This window comes from Peromyscus eremicus, chromosome 7 (assembly GCF_949786415.1).
Source record: "Peromyscus eremicus chromosome 7, PerEre_H2_v1, whole genome shotgun sequence".
Taxonomy (NCBI): Eukaryota; Metazoa; Chordata; class Mammalia; order Rodentia; family Cricetidae; genus Peromyscus; species Peromyscus eremicus.
In genome coordinates, this window is record NC_081422.1 from 47,520,681 (window position 1) to 47,546,222 (window position 25,542).

Sequence of the window (25,542 nt, forward strand, 5' to 3'; positions counted from 1 at the left end):
GCTAATTAGGAGTCTGCTTTTGCTGAGAACATTTTTAGAAAAAGCATTTGCAAGGGTTGCTGAAAAGTAGTATCAATTCTGAGAAGGAAGTGAGAAGGAGCCGCACAGGCTGAGCAGGCAGGGTGCTCCAGCTGCATCCAGGGCCAGCTCAACCTCCCAGAGAAGGAGTCCCCGAAAAGATGCAGCCAGAAGGAAATCCTGGAAGTAGGAAGTAGCCAGCAAGCAGACCTGGTGACCCCAAGTCTGGAGTACTGACACCCTGCCCCATTGATATTCTGCAGTGCTGTGTGTCTCCAGGCAGCAGAAGAATTAAAGACAAGAATTAAGAAGCAAGATGTTTTGAGAAAGTGAAGGTTTTGTCTTCTCAATATCTTGTCTGTGACCACTAGGCAATTTCTTACTATCTGTACCCTGCAAAGGAGGAGGGATAAGTACTCAGGGAGAAAGAAAGAGGTTTTAAGGGGCAGGAGGAAGGAAAGGCAAACAGAAAGTCCATGGAAGTGCATAGAAGGTATCATTTCTGAGCACGCAGCATGAATTTGGGTCAGTAAAAATGTCTTCCTATGAATATGCCACTTCAAATATATTTGTGCTGTGTGACTTTCCATAAACACCACTCACTTATAACTTAATGTTCCAGCTTTAATAGTTTTTGTAATGTGAACTAAATTAGTCAATTCATCGAATATTTGCCCGCATCTATTATAATCACTGTAATTACCTTCATCTGTCTACTAAAGGACAATTTCTACTTTGTGTTATTATCTTTACACTGAAATAGCACCATAGAAATTAGAAATTATATTTAGACAAATTAGTTCCCTCCCACAATTTCAGTTTCTCATATGAAAAGTTCAGTGACAGATTCCAAGTTGGCTTAGAGATTTTATATTTAACTAACTCATAATCTGGTATGAAATGTGTAGTGCATAATAGTCAAAAGAATATAATCTCATAAATTTAGACTTCATTAATGTGGAATTTACCAGGTTTATATTTGCTTTATCTAGAAAAATGAAGTTTTCTAGAAAATTATTATTATAAATTCAAATGTACCAAGAAGTTTCCTAATGCTGTCTTCAAGAGTCTGGGTGCTTTCAAAACCAAGGACTTCCAAATGCATATGTAATTCTGTAAGCTATGTACTGTTGTAAGAGCTCTACTTACCTCGTGGAAAGAAAGAGGAGGAGAAGGAGGAGGAAGAAGATCAGTGGCTGCCACTGTTCCTTTCCACTGCTGGAATAAAACACTCTGACCAAAAGCAACTTAGGAGAAGAGAGGGTTTCTTTCAGCTTACAGGTCACAGAACATCACTGAAAGAAATCGGGGCACATATGTAACACATATGAACTCACAGAGACTGGGACAGCATGCACAAGATCTACAAATTCCCAGTGGACACAAAGTCCCACCCCTAACCAAGAAACTAGTTGTAACTGATACCAGCTGAGAAAGGGAGCATTAGTTTCCTCCAATGATGTACTTCTGAGTATATCAACTACACTCTAGGGAAGGCCCCGTGTCCAGGAGTAGTCAGCCTTTACAAATGGACTCTATGGATTTGGGGGTTTTGTGTGTGTGTGTGTGTGTGTGTGTGTGTGTGTGTGTGTGTGTGTGTGTGCTGTTTTATTTTGTTTTTTTTTAATATTTTTTGTCTTATTGGGTTTTTTTTTCTTAAGTCTGTTTTGATTTTTGGTTTTTGGTTTTCCTTTCTTTTGAGGGGGAGGGTAGGGAGGTGGGGAGGATCTGTAAACAATTTGGAGGGGGGGAGAATATGATCAAAATATATTACATGAAAAAATCTTTAATAAAAAATTTAAGTTAAAAAAAAAATCGGGCAGTAACTCAAACAGGAACTTTAAGTAGAATCCTTGGAGAACAGCTACTTGCTGGACCAATTCCATGCTGATGCTTAGCCATCGGTTTTATATAGCCCATGACTACCTGCCTAGGTATAGTACTGCCTACAGTGGGCTGGGCCTTCTCACATTAATTAGCAATCAAAACAATCCCTCACAGGCATGCTCCAAGGCCACTCTGACCATCTCCTCAGGTGACTCTAGGCTGTATCAAATTGACAGTTGAAGCTGACTAGGACCGAAACTAAAACTACTAGTGTCATTCTATCATATACATCTGGCAAAATGTAGCATACCACAACCGATGTTCTTTTCCCTTCCCTGTGGTGATATTTTGTCTGTGCTCTAACAAATAAAGCTTGCCTGAAGGGCAGGGCTAGTTACTAGTTAACCAAAGAGGCCAGGCAGTGGAAGCACACACCTTTAATCCCAGCACTTGGGAGGAGGAAACAGGAAGTGATATGGCTGGGCAGAGAGAGAAAGTGATAAGGCGGGGTGGAGACAGGAGCTCGGCTCCCTTTCAGGCTGAGGAGTTGGCGAGGTAAGAGTTGGCTGTGGCTTGTTCCTTTGTTTCTTTAATCTTCCAGCTTTCACCCTAATATCTGACTCCAGGTTTTTATTGTTAAGACTAATTAGAATTCATGCTACATCTATCTTGAAAATACCCTTATCAAGAACTTACAAGGGAAACCTTTTCAATGAAAATGTATAGTGATATCCTACATGGTATTTGTCTGTATAGACTCCCCAGAAGGTAGCCCCAAGGGAAGAGGATGAGTGTGTAGATACAAATCCACTCAACAAGTACTTAACCCCTACTGAGATTAAAATAAAAAGATCCAGGTTACTTCTAACAAGAAACTCAACTCCTCAGGCAAGACCACCTTGCCATGTCAAGATCCCATCTCATTGTTTTCTGAAGCCATTCACAAAAGCAGGGAAGAGATGCCTGTATCCCCACTTAGTCCATTTCTGTCCTGCCTTGAGCAGGTTATCGGAAGAAAAATCTCATTATGCCTCACTCAAACAAGCCTGAGGTCAGCAGACAGGGAAAATGTCCCTGTGGGGTAAGACTGTCAAGGGATGATGATGATCCCTGAGTGCCTACTTGCAACAGTAGGCTAGTTCTAGTCCAGTCAGTGTCTAATTTAATTGGGATTTATATGTAGTAGTATTTCTCTAGACTAAGAATCAAAGGGAAGTGATTCTTATGACGGTCAAGCCACGGAGTCCCTGGAAAGATGCACAAGAAGAGCCCCAGCACTTCTGACTGGACCAGTGAGGAAGAGGGGTGGCCACACTGTTAGCACAGTGCAGAGAGATGGGGAGATCTCCAAACTGCCACAAAAGCCAGGCGCTTGTCAATTTGCTAAGCTTAAGGTCAGAACACCCTCCTCAACACTGTGTCTGACTTGTGAAGTCAAGGCATGAACAATGGGTTTGCTCATATACATCCATTCCAGCTCCTGCTTCACGAGGTTTATGAAATGCTCACTCATTAAACATAATGAGAAGTCGATGCTTGTGTGTGTGTGTGTGTGTGTGTGTGTGTGTGTGTGTGTGTTTTGTGTAGGTATGCATGCTTGCATGTGTTGCAGGCACATATGTGTAGGTGAGTATGGGAGCTGAAGGTTGACATTAACTGTCTTCCTCAATTGCCTTCTAACTTTATTTACTGAGGCATGGGCCTCTCACTGATTCCTAAGCTCACGCATCCAACTAAGACCCAGGGATCCTCTGTCTGCGGTCCCCAGCACTGATATCACAGGCAGGCTGTCACACCCACCCAGTTTTTTATGTGAGTTCTGGGGATCTGAACTCCAGTCCTCACACTTACCTAGCCAGTGCACCACCCACTGAGGCACCCCCAGCTTCCAATGTTCCTTTAAGTCATGAACTATAAACCTAACAGTGGCACTATTTACCTACCCACCATCTTTGAAAGAACCAAATCCAATTTTCAAAAGTTTGTTAGACAAAAATCAAAACTCGATGCATTAAAACAATTACTTCCCATATTCCAACCTCAAAATAGATTGTTTTCAGTCCATTATGAGTGGTTTGGAGAGATTGCTCATGAACAATCTGGCCCTACCCGGAGACATCCTGGTGGCTCCTCTTCTGTTCCATAGAGCAATTAGCATGCCTCTTGGAAAAAACACAAGCAACAACGTGGGGCCATGAGTAATCAAAGAGTCCGTTTTCATTTCCAGAGTATTAAAGGCAGAAACCCAGGGGCTTGAGCAGAAACTAGAAAACAGCAGAGGAGATCTTGATTGTGTTTTGAAAATTCCAATTTCATTTCGAGCACAGAATGTGCCCCAGAGCAAAGCAAGCTATGGCAACTGTCCTTAATTACTTCTTTCCTGGGTTGCTTCTAACATTAGCAATCTGGAGGCCAGCTCCATAAACCTGGCTGGAAATCACTCAAAGTCATTCGCTAATCATTTATTTGAGAGGTTGGCAGAGGTTATACTGTGTAATGAGACTCCCCTAAATAACTATTCATCAGAATGGGGTTCTTAACTCTGAAACCCCCCCAGGACCAATGGGATTTTAGAGTCAGTCATGGCCCAAATATCTTGTTTCCCTTGTGGTTCCCACGACCTGGTTCTCCTCTGTTCTATTTACCTAGATGGAGTACTGTTGCTATTGTCTATGCTCTAAGACAGTCCGACATAAAACAGCCGGCCTTATTACTTCCAGCATTGTGAACATATCTGCCAGGATCTGTGTCCTGATTTGTAGCCTGAAAAACTGGGGAGTCGTAAGGCCCGGACCTGCCATCCTTTGCCCTCTGTGCATTCATGTGCTCTGTCTAGCCACGTCAGGTGTATTGCAGTGTTGGGGGCAGGGAAAGAAACACACAGAGATGTGAGGCAGAGAACAAAGAGAAGAGTGAGCTAACTTATCCTGGACAGTAGAATTTTTCTGAACTCTAAAGATTTCCTCGAACACAGAGAAAATGGGATAGGAGGCTTTAATCTAGATGGGGAGGAGAAGAGATAAAGAACACTGAGGATAACTAAAAAAAGCCATAGGGAAACATTAATATCTACTTAAAATATGCATATAATACATAAAAATATATGTGTAGAGCAGATATAAATAATCTGGACTGATAGCTTCCTTCCCTAAAAGCCACGGACTATCTAACAGAAACCCAGTGGCTACTGACCTTGGGTGCCTCCCAGAACCTGAAAGTAGGATGCTATTACTGAAGACACTACACACACTTTAGACACAAGACTGGGTAGAATCAAGCTGGAACTGACCTGGAAGCCTCCTCCCTGAGGACTCTCTCTCATAGCACATTAAGGTGCTACCCAAGCTGCCAACAGAGAAGAGCAATCACTAGTCTTACCCAGCCGTAAAGCCTATCCATCACAGAAATGACTCACATGGCAAGATATCCCCCCAGGGTGCAATAGTTGCATTTATATCTTGGGGGTACTAACAGCCACCTAGTCAGACTTAAGGCCTGGTCAATAGGAGGGAATTAATACCTGGTACTATAAACCTAGACAAATATCTGTGACTGGTGAAGTCATGGACCCTAGAGGAGAATCTGCTACTGCTACTTTCCTAAACCAGTATAGTTTCTAACTGCATTCCAAATACCTAACCTTATATCCACATGCAAATGCAGCTCTTGCCTCTCATCAAAGAAGCTTCTTTTTGCAGCAGATGGAAATCATCATAGAAACCCACAACTTGTCAAAGTGCAGAAAGCAGCTGACCATAGGGTGTCCAACCCTAGCTAGTACATCTACAATACAACCCTACACCTAAGGCTCAGTGAACATCTGGAAAGACTGTAAAAGCCAGAGGACCAGGATGGCTACTGTGAGATAGTGTCTGGGATGCAAAAGCTGCACCCAGGAAATCTTAACAACATGGTTACCTAAGTAAGACCTACACAGTGACAACAGCTGACATCCCAACATGAATGAGAGAACTCTCCCAAGGCCTCACCCCTATATGAAGAGCTATAGGCAATTAATGGCTGCTAAAAGAGGAAGAATCAGTCCTATCCAGGGATGGGCCCCAGATATGTTATCCACTCCCAAGTGGTAAGCCCTAAATACATATACATATAAGTAACACTCCATGTTCTTAGCAGGTTATGGTTGTGTGTATGTATATGTATGTATATACATACACATACATACATACAAACATCTAACAATAATAATTAAAGAAAGGGTCATGAATTTGAAGGGAAATGGGAGGAGTTGGATGAGGGAGAGGGTGGGGTAGAAATTATGTAAACACAGTATTCATGTATGAAATTCTCACAAAATATATGTTTAAAAAAGCTAAAAACCAAAAACATCATTTTGGGATCAAGTTCACCAGTGGGGGAGAAAATCAAGACACAGTGTGTGCTGATATCAAATTTGGCAAAAGACAAGCAGGGAATTCACCTTGAGGGAAGCCAGTGCCCTCCTCCGGCAGATGGGGCATGATGAACACCTGCAGGCAGACGTCTAAGCGATGTCCATTCAGGCATCTCCCGGCCAGTAAGTCCAGAGGCCAGACAGGTAATTTTGCTGCTGCAAATGTTTGCACATCAGACTTCTGACAAACAGGATAATGCCCTGTAGAAGGCTGGGCCAATTCACTATCATAGTAATGGAAGCCACTTGACCCCTCTCTAGGACCTCCCTCCATCCAGCAGCCCCAGCCCCGCCCAGTCAGTGATAACTCAGGCAGGCGGGAGGCTATTACTGAAGGGCAGCGGAGCCTCTGATCCTGATTTACTGAAGCCACATTTCACACTGGTAAGCAGCAACAGCAGCAAGAAGAACAGAGACAAGGAGATGGATTCTCTTTCTATAAATAAACAGAAAACTGCTGTGGGACGCCAAAGTCATAAAGATGCAACAGAGACACCGGGCTCCCCTTCACTCACCAAGAAAGCCTCTGCGTTATGTAAGAATTACCCGGCACTGGGTCAGAAGACCTTTTAATGTCAAGGATCTCTGAAATTAGATTTAATGTTCACACTGGAATGACTGCAGAGGACTGGTCTAGAGCATGGAAGAAGAGGAACTTTCTAGTCCCTCTTAGTTTTCATAAGGGTTTTTCGGGCCCAGCCTATCAATGCTGTGCTTGAAATGTAACACAGTCAGTCCCCTGGAGTGCCAGTCTGGCCTGCTCACATCAGGTTTGTCTAATTCCATCTTTAGTTTTAAATCTGACCCCCAAAAAAAGTCTGACTTTGATCAAGTGACTTTTCTTTTATGATGGACCAGGCCATTGGTGATATTGCTGGTCTGGAGGACAGGCTAGAATTGCCATCTTGAATATCACCAGCTTTCCCAGCTTAAACTAGCTCTGAGGAGAACCCAGTGGGCCATTCTCCAGTGGCCCCATCCTCCAGCTATTTCTTCTTTCCTTCCTCTTAAATGTTTTATTCTAAAATCTCCTATGGGTAAACCTCTATCTGTGTCTATGGAGAAACAGAACAAAAAGGCTATGTAAATAAAGAGGTTTATTGTAAGGAAGTGGTTTGCTTAAACCTGAGGTTGATGTTCCAAGATCTATTGTTGGCAAGCTGGTCACCCAGGAGAGTGGGCAGTGTAAGTTCCAGGAAACAAACAAACAAACCCCAGTTGAAGGGCTGGTGAGTTGGCTCTGCAGGTGAAGGTGTTTGCCACCAAGCCTGACGACCTGAGTTTGATTTCACTCAGGGCAGTTGCGGAGGAGGAGCTCTTCCTGGAGAAGTGCCAGCTTCTTTGTCCTGTCCTTCTTGTCCAGGTCTTTGCCTGACTAGATGAGGTCTGTTCACACTGGGGAGGGTTAACACAAAAAAATATTCTTCCAGACACAAGAAGAAGAACGTTTGACCAAATATCAGGGCACCTTGGAGCCCAGTCAAGTTACCCCTGAAGTTACTCATCACGAAATCATCACACACTGTTATTTTTGTTCTTATAAAGAAACCTGCCTTTATCTGTTTATGACACTATAACAAAGAATCATAAATTGGATAAGTCATAAGCAGAAATTTATTCCTGATGATTCTGGAAGCTGGGAAGACTCCTGAATTCAGCCCTTCAAAGAAAAAAAAATCATGTTTCTTAAAATTTTATACTGGGGCTCACTGATTTCTAGCCTGGCTGAGAAAATGTGGTTCCCAGGTTCAGGGAGAAGCTCTGTTAAAAAAGAATAAGCTGAGAGGGATGGAGGGGGACACCCAAAGCCCTCCTCTAGCTCTGTGCTTGTGCACAGGCATGCACACCCTGCCCCATATAGCCACTCATACAAACAACATGAATAAATCAGAAAAAGCAGACAGTGAACTGATCAGCAGTGTTCATCTCCCTGCAAACAGGACAGCCAGCTGCCTCATGCCCTGACACCATGCCTTGTCACTGAGGTATACTGCACCATCAAAACCTGAGCCAAATTACCCTTCCTCCTTCAAGTTGTCTCATGAGGTATTCAGTCACAGCACAGAGAAAATAAACTAAGATACTGTGACAAATGAATCCTTCCATTTCCATTTCTGAATGCTGACTTGTTAGAGACAAGGCAAGCTTTGATAGCTGTGTATGTTATCTTTTCCCTGCTACACTGTCAAATTGCCATACCAACTTTGTTAGGTCTTTAAATAGCCAAGAGTAGAGTTCTGGAGTCTTAGAAGGTTATAAAAAGCATACCACACATGAGAAGAAGTAATTTTAATACTAGTCATTTCTTTTCTTGATTTATTTCATTCATGAAAAATCCCAATACTGTGCTGTCTAAAGATGGTAGAAGCAATCAGTTTATAATTCCAGATTTTAACATAAGTAGATTTAGGTTTTGACATTCAATATTTGCTCGTTGGTTGAGGTAATGGTCCTTATCATAGCTAGGTTACTTCCATTTTTGCTTCTTAGTTTATCTTCATGAAACAGAGTTTCATGTAGCCTAAGCTGGCTTCAAACTTGCTATGTAGCTTAGGATGACCCCAGATTCCTGTGTCCTCCTGTCTCTGCCCTCCCAAGGTCTGGGATTGCATACATGTGCCACCACACCCAGATCTTTATTTCACTTCTATATTGCTTGCCTTTCTTTTATAAAATGCCCTTTCAAAATCTAATACAACCATATGACTTTTAATTTCTTAATTCAATGGCGTTAGACTGATCAGTAGCCTATGTGCACCCATTCTTACATACATAATATAAATCTGAGTAGGTCATATTGTACTGTTCCTCTAACCTTCACAGGATCCTATTTTCAGTTTGTTCAACTTTGTACCAATATTTATGAGTTATATTAGTTTATAATTTATTTTTTTCAATTATGCTCCCCTTAGCATATTTGAATGTTAAGGTTAGATTAGGTTCATGAAGTGAATTTGACTGTGATCTCTGATTTTCCTATGGTTTAGTTAAGTGATTTATCCAAATTGCATCCTGCAGAGCATGCAGCAAAGGATAGCTGTAAATGTGTCCCAACACAAAATTGTAAACTTTCTTAAAATGTGAGGTTTGTTTTTTGCACCTTTTATTTTTGTGATTCAATAACATGGTTCTGGTGTATGAATTCTGCAGATGATAACGGTTGTGTTTCAATGGGTGGGCACATCTGGGTCCCTTTATGACTGCCTGTCTTTAAATGCTAGACCTCCTTGGTCCTGAGACCCATGAGAGCCTTTCTCTATCCTCTGGTCGCCCCATTTCTGGCCCCAGGATGCTACTTAGTCTTTCAGGATCTACAGGGGCAAGTTCTACATTTAAGATGGTTTCTCCTCCATTTTACCTTCTTAGGCTTGTTCCTTTGCTGTTGGTTTTGATTCCCTTTCAAATATTTTGGTGAGATGATAAATGTGATGAATAATCTAGAAGGGTATATACCTTTAAGCCACTTTCTCTCTTTGACACAAGAATATCTTGGACGGTCACAAGATCCTTGCATATTTCCTGTAGATTTTGTTTCATTATCATCTAGCTTCCAGGTAAGTAGCCTGATGCAAATCCTCTTCCTTAGTCCATGAAACTAATAACTTTTTTCTTTTCTAAACGCTTATTAGTTCTTAAGAGTTCAAGAAGTTTTACCAGAGCATGCCAAGTATTACTTTGCTCCTCAATCTGATCTGGTATCAAGCTAGTCTCTTCAGCACTGATGAACGTTATCCGTCAAAGTCTCCTTCTTGTGTGTGTTTTCACCGATTCTTACTCACTCGGTCCCTTTTATCCCTTCATAATTCCTCCCATTTGTGGGTTAAGTCTCAGTTCGTGTTCTCACTCTTGATTTCTGTCTCTGTGATTTTGTCCAATGCTTTGCTCTTCCAGGCTACCAAAATAAGAGTCAGTAGTGACTGTTTACCCTTCTGTTACATCTACTGCCTTGGCTGAAGGAGGCACATGATTGTTTCTTTCTTTTGGAAGTCTTCTCCATAATGCACTCCGATCTCTTTACATTTCTTACTACTTTTTGCCCTTTCCCTAGGGCCACTCCACTCCCCTGAGATTGTGTTCCCTTATTCTAACTCGTCTCTCTCCCAAGTTTCATGTTGTCTGTGTCAGTCAGTGAGGTCAGCTGGTTGATGGTTGGTGAAGGAGAGTTTCTTCTTCCTAGGGGTGGTAGCACAAAAGCAGAAAGAGTCTATGTCCTGTAGGGACCATAGGAGGAAAGTTCTGGGGGCTCAGCTTCCTAAGAGATAGCCCATGCTCCATTCCTCCTCTGGTTCTTTTTTGGCCCCTTGGGTACCTGGGGTCAAGAAGTGTCCATCTGGCCGGGCAGTGGTGGCGCATGCCTTTAATCCCAGCACTCGGGAGGCAGAGCCAGGCGGATCTCTGTGAGTTCGAGGCCAGCCTGGACTACCAAGTGAGTTCCAGGAAAGGCGCAAAGCTACACAGAGAAACCCTGTCTCGAAAAACCAAAAAAAAAAAAAAAAAAAAAAGAAGTGTCCATCTGAAATCATCCTTCTTTCCTAGACCAAGTCATCTATGGGGTCAACCCTTTACATTCCCCCACAGAGCTCTACTGGCTGTCCCCACCCTCTTACCAAATTGGTATCTAATTCTAGTATAAAATTCCTACCAACCTTCTCGCCTACAGAGCCTCCAGCCACCTGAGCCCAGCACTCATCAGTTCCAGATGCCATTTAGCCTGAGAAACACAGATGCCTTGGAACTTTGGGTGTGGGGAAATGAACTTGCTGGTTAATAAAACACAAAAACCAAACACACACACACACACAAAAAAAAAAAACAAAAAAAAAACAAACAAAAAAAAAAAAACCTGCCTTGGGTGCCCTGTCTCCCTTTAGCCTCATTCCAGCAAGAAAACTCACACAGATGTCTACAACACAGCCCTGCTGCTGGGTGGGGTAAGGAAAGGAGAGTATCCAATTTAAGAAACACTTTAGATGCCATTTCTCTTCATTTCTGCCAGGCCTGCCCAAGTTCTATGGAGATCTCAGCATGTGAATCAATTCTCATGTTTACCACTGTGTTCATTAAATACAGGAAACCAGGAGGCAAGGGCAGATCTGGAGGAGAGGAGAGGGTTCCTTCCACAACGTCTTACGTGTCCTCATGTAATCACGCTGTAAAACCAAGGACACCCAACATCACACAGCAGTCATCCTCATGTGAATACTGAGTCAACTACAAAGATGAGCATCACTACTCACGCCCTAACAAAGCCAAGCAGTTCATAGCAAATTCCGCTCTGAGGGGCCTAATGACCACTTAGCATCTGTGTTTCCTTTTTACCAATGACTGCAGAACATTTGTGTAGCTTCTCACTGCCCCTGATTCTCAGCCTGACTCATTTCCAATCCAGCACTTGAGGGCACTACAGTCTCCTAAAAGGTCTTTGAGAAGCATCCAGAAACAAGCTGAAATGAGTAAGCACAAGAAAGGCCAATTCCAGGCACAGGCTATGACAAGAGGAATAAGTTCTAGGTAGGATCCTACCCAGGTTTCCTGACCTAAAGGCAGAGGACCTGTTGCCTACCTTATGGACCTACTGGACAGCTAAAGGACTGCTTCATAAGGAGCCATACTAGAAGGAAACACTGGTGTTGCTGTCATCTGTACCTCCAAAGGCTTGTAGGGACCTCTGTTTCAGCCCTGGCTCTTGCTCCTTTCAAGCCTGGGAAGCTTCAGAAAACACATTTCTTCACACCCCCATCTATTTTTATAGTTCCCATTAGCAACAAGAGGCATCAGGGTGATTAAAGCAATGCTACTATTAACAGTGTCTCATTGACTTATGATGGCACAAATAGAAGAAGATCTTATGGGTGTACTTAGCAGGATGCATTAACTGAGCAATAAAGGGTATGACTGCATTCATAAGTAATAAACTTAAATCAATCTTGACTCCTAAAAAATAGATAAGAATGAAAGATCTTAATGGATCCAAATAGGAAAGCAAGTGGTTTTTTGCTCATTTTTCTTTTCTGCCTTGGGTTGCTTATTCATTTATTTTTCCTAACAAAGGCCTTCTCTCCAGTTCTTCTAGCAGAGAAGTGACAAGATCTGTCCTGACCACAACACTTATCGGTTGACTGATGGCTCTCCCACTAGTAACAGAAAAGTATCTTGGCTCCGAAAGGCAAAAGGTAAATGAGAAATTCTGGAACCAACATTAACCCTACAAAGTGGCAATCAAGGATCTGGTTATGAGACAAGCTGCCTTCCAGAATCAAGGATTGCTGTGTTCTAGCCACATTCCTCCACTTGAACACTTGCACCGACTATTCCAAGAATTTTTTCCAACCTCTGGCAACTTCTGTCTTCTTGGCTTTGCAAAGTGGATGTTTTGTAACTTGTCCTTGAGGATCACAGCAGGTAAAGTAATTCATTCACAAAGTACCTATCCCAGGTGATGAGCTGTAGGTTACGTTGGTAAAGTGCTTGCCTAGTGTGGTAGCTTGAATGTAGTTGGCCCCCATAATCTCATGGGGAGTGACACTATTAGGAGGTAAGGCTTTGTTAGAGTGGGTATGGCCTTGTTGGAGGAAGTGTGTCATTGTGAGGACAGGCTTTGAGGCTTCCTATGCTCAGGACACTGCCCAGTGTCTCAGCTGACTTGCTGTTGCCTGCAAAATATAGGAATCTCAGCTGCTTCTCCAGCATCATGTTTGTCTGCACATCACCATGCTTCCTGCCATGATAATAATGGACTGAACTTCTGAACTATAAGTTGCCATTCCAATCAAATGTTTTCCTTTATAAGAGTTGCCGTGGTCATGGTGCCTCTTCACAGCAATAGTAACCCAAACTAAGACACCTAGCATGCAAGAAATCTTGTTTTCTGTCACCAGCATCACATAAGACTGGGCATGGTAGTACACACCTGTAATCCTAATACTTGGAGGTGGAGGCAGGAAGATCAGAAGTTAAAGGTCGGCCGGGCGGTGGTGGCGCACGCCTTTAATCCCAGCACTCGGGAGGCAGAGACAGGCGGATCTCTGTGAGTTCGAGGCCAGCCTGGGCTACCAAGTGAGTCCCAGGAAAGGCGCAAAGCTACACAGAGAAACCCTGTCTCGAAAAACCAAAAAAAAAAAAAAAAAAAAAAGAAGTTAAAGGTCATCCTAAGCTACACAGAAATTTTGAGGCCAGACTGAGTTATGTAAGACCATGTCTTAAAAAAACAAATGGATGGAAAATAGAGGCAGGATGACTGGAGAGATGGCTCAGTGGTTAAGAGAGCATACTGATCTTGCAGAGGACACAAATTCAGTTCCCAGCACCCACATTAGGCAGCTCACATCCACCTGTGAGCTCCAATACCAGGAAATCTGATGCCCTCTTCTGGCCTCTGCATGAACCTGCACTCAGATGCACATACCCACATATAGACACACAGATATACACATAATTAAAAGTAAAGTTTAAATGAAATAAGACAATATGCAACTATCCTAATACCCAGTGAAAGCAAGTACTCAGGAATTTGATACTGGGTTTTCTTTATAATAAAACTCCATTTCTATCCCAAAAGGCCTATATTGTTTCAAATAAAATAAAATGCTGACCTAACCAGCATGAGGTTATAAGTCTGGAGACTTTGACTAAGACTGGTGATTCCCAAACCTACCTACTCATCAGAATGTTCTGTTCAATTTAAAATGCATATGCTCTCTCCCTGTTAAATCATAATATCTTGTAGGATGAGGTCATGGCAAGAAGCTGTGTTTGTTAAAAGAATCCCAGGTGGCCATTGGTTCAGACAATCAAAGCTATACAAAATCTAATCCCCTTACATAAGAGCAAGAGATAAATTTCTCTTAACATCATTTTGAATCATGTCTTTAAGTTCTCCTTTTAAAAAAAGTATGCTTCAAGAGAATGCTTCACATATATAGCTAAATAAAATAAATATAAACACTGTGAAGAAATAATATTCATGGAAGAAAGAGCCCCTTGGAGGCCAGCAAAGTTGCACATTTTCATAATGAGCAATGTGTGGTCAGAAAAATGAACCAAACCATTCTTTCATTTTGATGTTACCATTGGTTAAAATTCAGCAAACTGTTTCCTGATGATATAATTCCAGAAAAGTTGTGTACACTTGGCACATGAATTTGTGTAACAACTCAAGAAAGAGTAGCAGATGGGAACTGCAAAGGACTGCAAGTTTCCCTTATCTTCGCCCTTAAGGTCAGTCTTCTCCAGTGCAGGCTGCCTGCCTGACAGCTCAAGGCAAAAACCCAAGTCCCCTTGACTCTCCTTTCCCCCCTCGCCTGCCTCCCCACTGCAGTGACAAATTCGTCCTGTCAATTTCATCTTCTAGCCATCTTTCCCATTGTCTCGGACACCTGACTCCCACTGGCCCAGGAGAAACTCATTTTCCCATCCTAGTCTTTCCAGTGACTGGCTGAGACAGGGCCCTGGAAGAGATGAAGATTTTATTAAAGAAAAGTGCAAGAATTCAGGGATGTTGAAGCTGGACATTACACAGAGGGGACAAACAGACACAAATGCCTGTGGGTCCAATGTGAGGTCTCATAAAGAGCATTCTGAACTGGAGATACGTTTGGGGTTGGGCAAGTCATATAAAGGAAGTGTTATTACTGTTCTTTGCATTCTGTTGCTGTGATAAAACACTGACCAAAACTAACCTGGGGAGGAAAGGGCTCATTTCATCCTACACTTTACAATCCGTCATCAAGGGATGCATAGCAGCAGCTCAAGGCAAGAACTTAGAGGCCAGAACTGAAGCAGGGACTATGGAGGAAAGCTGCTCACTGGCTTGCTTACTGTGGCTTCCTCAGATACCTTCCTTATATAACCCAGGCCTACACCTTCCCTGGGTGGCAACACTCACAGCGTGATAGACCTTTCTCCAACAATTAGCAATCAAGAAAATGCCTCCATAAACATGCCCACAGGCCAGTCTGATGGAGACAATTCTTCAGTTGAGGTTCCTTTTTCACAGCCATGTGACAATCAAGATTAGCCACCACAGCCACCATTTCCAGGGTCATTCCCAGAGGCTCCGAAAGGCTTATTAGCAGAATTTTAAAAATATACTGTAAAGTATGTAATATAGTGGGTAAGAGCTGGGTGAGAATAGCTCCGAATCCCAAAACTGCCATACTAGACAAAGTATTTAATCTCTCTGGATCTCAGACTCTCCACTGAAAATGATACCAGTGGTGCCTGCTCTATGGGGCTGTTCTGAGAATGAGAAATATTCATTAGTGACTAACACATAGGAATCACTCAATAAATTCTAGACGATACTCATCAATACCTAGATGGGTGTGTATTATAAAGAAACAACAACAAAAAAATCTTCAGTCAAGAGAGGATGATTCTTTAGGATTACATCATCCTCATTTTTGACTGTCAATAGATCACAGATTTCTCTACAGCTTAAAGGTCTAGGTTTGTCCACATATTCCTTTAACAACAACAGGGCCTGAACCCAATGACACTTTGATAGCCAAAGGTCATGAGTAGGGTGGCGGGTAAGCGCAGAGAGTACAGGAAATGGGGTAGAAAAATACATTAGGAAATGACAAGTGCCTTGAGGTCAACACAAAAATGCTTTCTTTCCCTGCTTTTTTTCTTAATGAGCAATTCCTAGAGTCGGGTCACAGTGTCCCCACGCACCCAGTGTGAACCAAGTGGGTAAGTGCTTTGAAACGACCTTGTTAGGATCTCAATTGAACATGCTCTGTCCACTTAGTACCTAATGCAGCGATCAGAGCAGACAGATGCTTAGAAATTACTTTTAAATGAGCATTGGTGGATGACCTCTCTTCTCTCTGTGTAACAGCCATGTTGAAATAAAGATGACAATGATCACAGCCATACACAGTAACCTTGTTACAGCACTGTTTGTTCTACTGAGGCTCCACCCTGGATCCTTTCCAAAGACACTTGGCTATTAAACTACCAGAAATGTCTGTTTTAATGTGGTTTTACAAAAAGGAAAAAAAAAAAAGACAGCTGGGATACATAAAAATTTGAAATAACAAAATGCCTTGTTGTACCTGCCTCTCTTAAAAATTAGGAGGAGGTGGAGTGAGACGTGGAGGGAGCAGGTCACATTTTCCCAACAGGATAAGTATAGAAGAGTTACAGGGAAGAGAAGGCTTCCTAACTGGCTTAAGGAATGTTTTAGAGCTGTATCAAGTCCCTCAGACATATAGCCATGATGAAGATGCTGAGGAGGATGAATATCCCTGCAGTCTTTCAATATTAAGTTGGATGTCTTCATGTCCCAGGCACTGTTCTGTGTATCAGGTACACAACAGTGGCAGGGCCTGGGGGAGACAGTGTAAAATTGCTTCTTGGAGCTCCATCTAGACCAGTCAAAGAGGCAAGCAGGAGTCACAGCCCGGTGCAATCATCAGATCCTCATCAGCCTCACCTCTATTCCCCAGCATCAACTTTTGTCATAGCATTTTCCCGCAGAGTCTCAACTCTTCAATGTGCCTCTTACTTTCTGTCCTGGAGGTTCTTCACAGCCTCTATATGGAACACCAGCAGGATCTGCTGGGCTTTCATACAGATGCAGTCTGGAAAAATGAGAGAGTTGACAGGCATAATGTTGGCATTCTGGCCCACCCCTTTGGGGACCGGTCCTGTGTCCTGACATAAACCCTCTTTTAAGGGAAAATGCCTCCCTTCTTCTTTCTCTCCTCTCCCTCCCTTCCCCACCATGAGATGTGCACGCCTCCACTTTCCCTCCCTTTCTATTTCTCACTCTCTCTCTTTCTTTCTCTCTCTTTCTCTCTCTCTCTCTATTAGAATAAACTCTCCTCCATGTGTGAGTGACTTTCCAACGTGCTACACCACCCCGCACCATGTCTGCACAGTGTGTCTCCCTCACCCACTGGGGCACCAACCTGCCAAGGCCTTCTGCATGCCGTATCATTACACACGGGGCATGGGAAGTAGAGGTTAGGAGCCAGTGGTTCCTTTTCAGTCTCATAAGCAGACAATTCTGAGGTGTGTCTACACAGCTTGTTAATAAAGTGAATTGTGATCCCAGAAAGGACAGTGAAGTCTTGAGTCCTAGTACCTATGAAGATATCCTTCACTGGAAATAAAATTGTTGTGGATGATTCAGTTACTAGAAGATCTTCAGAATGACCTAATTCAATATGGCTGGCATCCGATAAAGGGAGGGAAATTAGAGAAAACATGCATCAAGCGAAGAGGAAGGCAGAGATCAGAGTGATGCCTCCACATGGTATCAAAAGCCAATGGTTGCCTGCCAACAGTGGCGCACGCCTTTAATCCCAGCACTCAGCAGGCAGAGCCAGGCGGATCTCTGTGAGTTCAAGGCCAGCCTGGTCTACAGAGCAAGATCCAGGACAGGCACCAAAACTACACAGAGACACCCTGTCTGGAAAAAAAAAGGGTGGGGGGAGTAGGTAGGGATTTAGCTCAGTGGTAGAGCACTTGCCTAACAAGCCTAAGGCCTTGGGTTCAGTCCTCAGCTCCAGAAAAAAAAAAAAAAAAAGAAAAAAAAAGCCAATGGTTAACAGCAAAATACTAGAAGCCAGGCAAGGAGCATGGAGCAGATTCTCCCTCACAGCCTGTCCTGGTTTGCTTTTATTTATTTATTTTTTTATAAACTTAACACAATTTAGAGTCCTTTAAGACAAGGAAGGCTCAGTGAGAAAATGTCCCCACCAGATTGACCTGTGGTGCATTTTCTTGATTAATGATTGACATGGGGGGGGGGGGGGGGACGAGTTTATTGTGGGTGGTGCCATCCCTGTGCAGGTGGTCCTGGGTTCTATAAAAAAAAGGCTGAGCAACTCATCCACAGCAAGCCCTCCACAATGGCCTGTGCTCAGTTCCTGCCTCAAGACTCCTGCCCTGAGTTCCTGCTCTGACTTCCCTCAGGGATGAACGTATAAGCTATAAAGTGAAATAAACCCTTTCCTCCCCAAGTTGCTTTTGGTCATGGTGTTTTATCTTAGTAATAGGAACCTAAGACACCGCCCCTAGATGGAGCGAGCCAGGCCAGCACCTTGATGCTGGACTTCCAGAACTGTGAGACAACAAATTCCTATTGTTCCAGCTGCCCAGTTCCCAGTGCTTCCTTATGGCAGCCCTGGCAAACGAGCCAGTGCTCAGGAGGGCTCAGTAGAATTGTGCCGCAAGTGCATGCCCATACAGCTTCACCCTGATCCCCGTTTCAGTCTCTCTGAAACCTTTAGTCTCTTTGATCCCCTAATTAGACCCCCTAAGTAAATCTCCAGTACTGAGTCCTTGTCTCAGATTCTGCTTACTAATGGGAAAACCCAGGCTAAGACCCCTTGAAGACACTGGCCATGAACCCCGGTCTCTGAGTGAACACATCGGAGAACTGACCTCAGACGGTCACGTGAGTGATAAATAACACCATCCATTGATGTGGAGATTGGGTCATTTCCTGCAGCAGCTTACTAGGGAGGGGCACAGCTGGAAAGGCTGGGCACGGTTAGACACGGCCTCTGTGGCACAGGCTGTGATCAAGCCTCTCATGACAATCAAGAGTGCGATGACGTCCTGAGAAACTCAACAGTCCTCACCTGCATGCCTTCCTAAGGCAGGTAGGTATTCCTCGCTGCCACTACCTAGGCCAAGTATAGACTCTCCTTTACTTTTGATGGGGTTGTGTCCTAATAAACCCAACACTATGTCACAAATACCATCGACACTTAGCCCGAGGAACATCACAGTTTAGCAACACAACAAAGACTAGTTTGGATCCCAGAACCAACTTAAAATACCTGGCATTCTACCCTCAGAAGGCAAAAACAGAGGGTTCCTACAACAAGCTTGCTAGCAAGAGTAGCTGTATGTGTAAAACCCAGGTTTGACCGAGAGGCCCTGTCCCGAATAAGATGGAAGAGCTATGAAGGATGATTCTTACCATCAACCTCAGGCCTACACACACACACACACACACACACACACACACACACACACACACACACCACATGCACACACATGAAAAGTGGGGGAAAGCATAAATCAAACCATCATACATTGGAGGCTATCTGTATAGGGTAGAGTTGTATTTTTCAGCCCCCTTTTTAGCTGCCTGAAGAAAATCACATACCTGTTGTCACTCCTACACCAGACCTCACCCGTCTATCACTTCCTCCCAAGACAAGGGCGACAGACTTGATTAATACCATTTATGTACCTGCTGAACATTTTTTCCTAAATGAAGTTTTCCAGAAGAGAAACTCCTTTATATGCTAACCCTGCAACTAGAAAGTATTAGATTATCATAACCTTAATGTTTATGGTTTGACTCATACTACGCTGTAAGCATCTTAATATTACCATGGGACCTTATTGTCAGGTGGTCCTAGCAGCCCAGGGCTTAGAGAAGTCTTTGCTTTGCACCAACTAGGAGCTGAGCAAATTAAGAATTTTCTCCTTGTATTTTATATATAATACCCATCTCCTTTTTTGCCAAGCACCACCACAAGTGTGGTAGTAGAAGAATAAATTCAGCAGTTTGCTGGCAAAATGATTTTACATATCCATAATCTATTTCTTTTTTTAGCCTGTACTAATTGTACAAAGTAAGGAGTTTCGTTATGACATTGCTATACATGCACATAATGTACTTTGGTCATATTGAACCCCAATACTATTCTTTCTATCCCCCACCCCCTTTAATGTTGCTGTCCGGCATCATCTAAGGGTAGAGAGAATTGGGAAATCCTTCTGCTGTGACCTTGACTCTGATCACGTGGACCACGTAAGCCCCAGTCCACTCTGACACATGATCACCAACAGGCATCTGTCTATCTGGCACCCAAGGACATGACAAGGGTGTGGGAAAAGAAAATGATCTCTCCACATAGCTTCCCACCTGCAGAAGAGCTATGGTGACCCTCCTATTTTTAGCTTGGAATAATCACATCAGGTGTTAGGTGAAGGGGGGTGGGGGGTGGGACTGGAATGTTCCTTCAGCTCTGCACACAGCCGCTTGCCCTGCCTCTGTGCTTGAGCCAACTTCCACAACACTCTTGATGCTGGTTGCATTTAAGAACTATAAAGAGCTGCTAGGAGCACAAAATACTAAATACTAAAATAATCTAACTCGGTGACGATTATTAGTTCAGGATTTTGCCTGACAACAAACACTGAGGCAAGGTTTCAACAGGATCCGTGGGGTGGGGTGGGGTGGGGTGGGGTGGGGTGGGGTGGGGTAGGGTGGGGTGGGGAATGGTTTGGGTAAGCCAGTCTTACAGTTCACTACTAGGGCATGGTAACAGCTGTCGGCACCGTTTAGAAACGAGCCTCCAGAGGAACAGGGTCTGTCCCAGTTTCCAGCATCCTAAAAGCTTCAAGTCTCCCCGGTGATACCAGGCAGGCATGGGAGGCAGAGACAGCGGTAATGCAGCAGCTAGTAAGGCGGTCCCGGTCCCTGGGCACAGGCAACCGAAGCAAAGCCCAATACAACATACCTCCCCAACAACACGTCAATCATAGTTCGCCTCTGAGGACTGAATGTTAACCGGACCTCTCTGTGACTGCATGGTAGAGAGGTTCATTCCTGTGGTCAGGACTATCTCATTTGGATTCTGTGTTTCCACTGCCATGACAAAAATCCCTAAGGCGACCAATTTAATAAGAGACGGGGTTTATTTTGGCTCCTCCTGGTTTCAAAGGCTTCAGTTCACTGTCACTTGGTCCATGGACCTGCTTGGGTCAAAGTTCGTTGGCCTTTTGGGCCTGTGGAGAGGCAGAGAACATCATGGTGGGGAGATTCTGAAAGAACTGCTCACCTCACACTGGACAGGAAGTGAAAGAGAAAGGAACTGGGACCTCAGCATCCCCTTCAGGAGCATGACCCCAGTGACCTAACTCTTAACTTCATCAAGATCACACCACCTTCTGGGAGCAGCACAAGCTAGCCACAAAGCCTTCTAGAGGCCAAAGCACAGCGGACCCAAAGGCCAGAGGCATCTTTCAGTTGGTGTCACACAGGTCTCTGTTTTAATCACTTTTGAGGGATACTGCACTCTGAGCCTTTTGCTGATTTAAGTAACTAAGTCATTATCCCAGGAGCAACCCTGTGACTTACAATAAAATTATGGAATATATCAATTAAGGCATGAACACAGGACCCAGTGAAGAATGCTTTCAGCTCATGAGGCAAAAATCAATCTGCTGGTATGATATGAGCACGTGATTGATTGATTTCATAAACAAAGGGATCAATATGCTGATTAGTTGTTGTTGTTGTTAGGGTTCACAAGATGAATCTTTCAGGTCAAAACCTGCGTGTGTTTTGAAACAGGGCTTTCTCTCTTAAAACTGTCCCCAGTTTTAAGAGAGTTTTCCTTTCTCTTGACATTTCAGTATCACATATACCTACGGTGTGCAGGGATGGGTCTCTGAATACAAAGTAGTCGCCTCTCTGGTTGTGGTCCTTGCTGCTTCCTGGAGCACAGTGACCTCAGAAAATGTGAAGAAAGGCTCTGCAATGTGGAAGCAGAACAAACACTAACCATCAACAGCTCTGTGGCCAGAAAGAGGACGGTGGCTTCCCATCCCTACTTCCCCAACACCCAGTCCCCCCCATCCGAGGGTGGTTTCCCATCCCTACTTCCCCAGCATCTAGTCTGGTCCATTCCCCCCACCCAGCCCCCAGTCCCTGAGTCTCCCGAGTCTGGAAGGTGTGACTAGCAGGAGCCTTTGGAAAGCAGAAGGCAGGGAGTGAAAGAGGCAGCTCTCAGGCAGGACAAGCATAAATATGACTGCACCAGAGTCCTTCCAAATGAGCCCTTGCTTAAAGAAAAAGCAGCCAGTGAGCTGAGGGCAGAGTGCTCCCTTTACAAAATAAACAACACACTGCCAGAAAAATATCTTTCCATATTGAGTCAGCCCCAGGGAAATGGTTCAGGAGAAAAAGGCTTAAAGTATTATTGGAGACTGTCACGAACTGGGAACAAACATCCATCAATTCAGGAGGCATCTACTTCAGAGACGGCAGCTGACTCCACTGACGTCATCAGGCCTCGGCATCTGTGCAGAGGCAGCAAGGCAACTCCAGAAAGGCCTGCGAATCACAATTTGGAAACGCAGGCATATCTTGCTGAGGCCTGAACAGAGAACTCGTGCGCAGGGGAGCAGATTTTAAGACACATAGTCAAAAAGGTCCACATGAAGCTTTCCCAGTAGCTAGAGAAACTAAAAGCAGAAAGTGACCAAAGCTAGGCTCCCTGAGGCGGGGAGGGGACTCAGAGTTCGTGGAGATACTCAAGACCAGAAGAGACAAGTTTTGGAAGACTTGTATTGGCCACAGAGGATGCCTGGGGTCTCAGAAAGGCTACCCCAGAGGGGCAGGGTGAGAGTCAAACACTGTAGTTAACACCTGAAAATTAGCTCAGTTTGTTCTACTAAATCTAAAAACCTCACCTTCCCTCACTGCCCCAACCTTCCACCAGAACTCACAGTCCAGTGGCTCCGAGCACTGACAGAGAGTAACATCACTCCCCTGGCGTTGGCCAACCCAGTATGTGTCCACACAAGTCTCACAGCACCTCTGAGGAGCAAGAATGGACACACCTGTCTGTGTCAGTGTGATTATTAGAAAGCTTACGGGGCTGAGACGCATACCTCACAAGTGACAGCTGATATTTTACAGCACTCTGGATAGTAAAGACATGAGCCTAACTGAGTGTCACAGACTCCTTCTGCTTGTGTGTTCCTAGTCTTCTAACTGATTGAGGAACTGGTGAAGGACCACAGTCCTTCCAGGCAACATTCAGAAAAAGAGCAAAAGTTGCCTGGCTAGGAACTGCTGCATACATACAGTATTGGAAATGTTCCTAGTTGAGCAGACCAGCTTCTGCATCTCTCTCTCTCTCTCTCTCTCTCTCTCTCTTCCCTCCCTTCCCCCTTCTCACATACATACACACATTCACACTCATGCACACAATGCCTTCCACAGCCTTGCACCAGCCAGTATCTGAGCCATGAAGTAAGATACTGTGTGTCCCAGCAATCCCTCACTTAAATGTAGAGCCTCAAGATAAATGAAAACATACATCCAGAGTAAAAATGCTGATGGGAATTAATAGCAATATCGTTCATAATAACTAAAAGGCATAAACAAGCTGAATAATGTATGAAGGAATAAGCAAAATGTGGCATACCTACACAATGGAATATTATTCAACAATAAAAAGGAATCAAGTCCTAACACATGCTACAACATGCCATTAAAGACTTTACAAAGCATACAGCAATTGATATGAAGTTGGCAGGAAAAACCAACACACAGATGGGAAAGTGAATTAGCAGTTTCCTAGTGCAAGGAGGCTGGAGGAGAAGTGAAAACTAACAACACACACACACACACACACACACACACACACACACACACACACACACACACACACAAAGCTTCTGGGGGTGGGAATGATAAAGTGTGCAAAAACCGGGTGTGGTAGTCAACGAACAAGGAGGCCATGAACTTGAAATAGAGGAATGAGGAGCAGAGCGAAGTGTTTGGAGGAAAGGGAAGGGAGAAATGATGTAATTATATTAGAGTATCAAAACCTTGGCTGTGGTGATGGCTGCACACCTCTGAGAACATTCTACATCCATAGGACTGCTACCTTTAGTGGCAACTGTATGGAGCGTTAATTATCTCTCACTAGGGCTGTTTTTAAAAACTTCCTGAGCTGTAGACAACAGGCTGGTTTCAGTATTATTTTACTGCAGCCCTGCATACCAACTACCACTACTAGCTTAGAGAAGCCTCATTTGTGGTGGTGGTGGGGACGCATGTGGATGGGTGGGTGCCTGAGCATGTGCAGACCCATGTGCACCTAGAGGCCAGAGGTTGGCTTTGGGTATTATTCCTCAGCTGCTACCCACTTTGATTTCTTCGCGTCTCTCACTTGATTTTTTGTGAGCCCCAAGAGTCCTTCTCTCTTCTCCATAAGCGCAAGGGCACACCACCATGCCCAGCTTTAATAAAGCAGGTGCTAGGGCACTGAACTCAGGTCCTCAGACAAAGCAAGCATGTTCCTGACCCAGCAGCTTCCCCAGTCCTCAGCCTCCACTTTCTCATTGGATCCCATGCTTACTTATTGAAGGGACCTGGGGGATTCCGACTCCATCTAGGTGACTTGTGTAGGGTGGCGTGGTCAGCTTAGCAGAACAAGGCTCTCAGCTTTTTCTGCTACTCATGCCAACACATCCAGCTAACTGAAAACCAAAGGCAGGCTCCTGATCCTTCAGGAGGGTCACAGAGCAAGGCAAAGGAGTGTGGGCACCCACACTCTCCACGAGGAGACTGGGATGTTGGCTTATACAAAGGCCAGGGTCTTGCAATCTGGATGTCAGATACACCTTGCTGAATTGTGTATGCCTTCAGTAAGTTTTTACTGAGCATCTACTATACCGGAGGTGCCAGGAGTCAGTGGAGAACCAACTCCTCACCCCCACCCCATCTGGGAGCTAGCGAGGCAGGGAGACACAGCTGCTGGCAGATGCTATTCTTAAAATCTATTAATTACAGTTATGAAGAGGGCTCTGTGGGGGAATCAGAAGAGCCAAGAGTGCAGAGGGACCGGGGAAAGGCAAATCAGATATCCTGCCAGAAGTCAGAAGAAACAACCTGTTTCTTGGGTTCTCTTCCTTGCTGCTGCTAGTCTGTCCGGGGTGTCTTTGTTTGTTTTATTTCGGTGCACATGCAACATTCCCTGAATCCTCAGGTTTGCACACAAAGATGAACCGCTGTCAACGTATCTAGCCACTCTAGTCCTGAGGAGATGTTGTAGTCTGGATCTTAAGTGGCCCCAAAGATGCATGTGTTACAGGCATGGCTGTCAGATCCTTTAGGAGATGGGGTCTACATGGAGGAAGTTATTGGGGGCAGGACCTTGGAACAGGTATTGGGGACTTGGCCCCTTCCTGTCTTTTTTTCTCCTGGCCGCCATGAGGTAAACAGACACCAACCGCCACATGCTCCCACCATAACGAACTATGTGGTGACAGGCCTGGAACCATGGAGGTTTTGAAACCAGGAGCCAAAATAAACCTTCCATCCTTATCAATGGATTATCACAGGCATTTTGTCACGATGGCAGAAAGCTGCCTGACATGGTAGGAATTTGTGATCCTACTCTCTGCTTTTGAACTTTTTAGATACTTGTGCTACTAGAGAGAGTTTTCTCTGCTTAGGTTTGCTCATTCACAGGTTTCTAGCAAGAGGGGTACCTCATTAGTGAAAGTGA